Genomic DNA, 689 nt, shown 5'->3' with positions numbered 1-689 from the left:
TGGTGCACGGCACCAGAGTTAAGTTAGGGTTTTTCAAAATGCTGACACGCCGAGCTCAAACGGTTCGCCATCACTGGCCTAAACTGTATTTTCTGTAATATCAAAGACTGGTTTTGTTTGCTTGCTGTGTGTGTGTGTGTGTGTGTGTGTGTGTGTGTGTATTATTTTTATTGCTTAAAGTACTCCAAAGGGTCTTACATATGTGTCCCTTTTCCCCCCCGCCCTTGACAATACCCTGGAAAAATATATTTTTTAAAAATTTTACAAAAAAGTTAAAGTAGAAATCTGGCTGGGCAACATCATGTGGTACTATATACCTATTAAAACTACAGACAAGTTGTCACGTTCTTTTATGCAAAGAATACATAAAATAATTTTAAGCTGAAAAAGATGAAACAGCATGGTGAATGCACACAAAACAATTTAATGAAATGAATGTTAATGAAAAATCAGAGCTCATTTTCAGTTTGCATAAAGTGTTCGTTTGTGGTTTTTTTTTTTTCTTTCTTTAGAGTTGCTCAAATTCATAAAAATAAGAGAAAGTTCCTGTTTTGAAAACAGTGCTAATACCAAATCTTCTTGAGCCAGGTCTTGAAACATTGTCATTTCATCAATTTCCTGTGGATTAATTCTTTTAACTTTTTGAAGTCAGAAAACCAAAAAATTGTTCCTGTTTTCCACGTAGCTCA

This window comes from Myotis davidii, unplaced genomic scaffold (assembly GCF_000327345.1).
Source record: "Myotis davidii unplaced genomic scaffold, ASM32734v1 scaffold982, whole genome shotgun sequence".
NCBI classification, from domain to species: Eukaryota; Metazoa; Chordata; class Mammalia; order Chiroptera; family Vespertilionidae; genus Myotis; species Myotis davidii.
Note: the sequence above shows the minus strand (reverse complement) of the source record.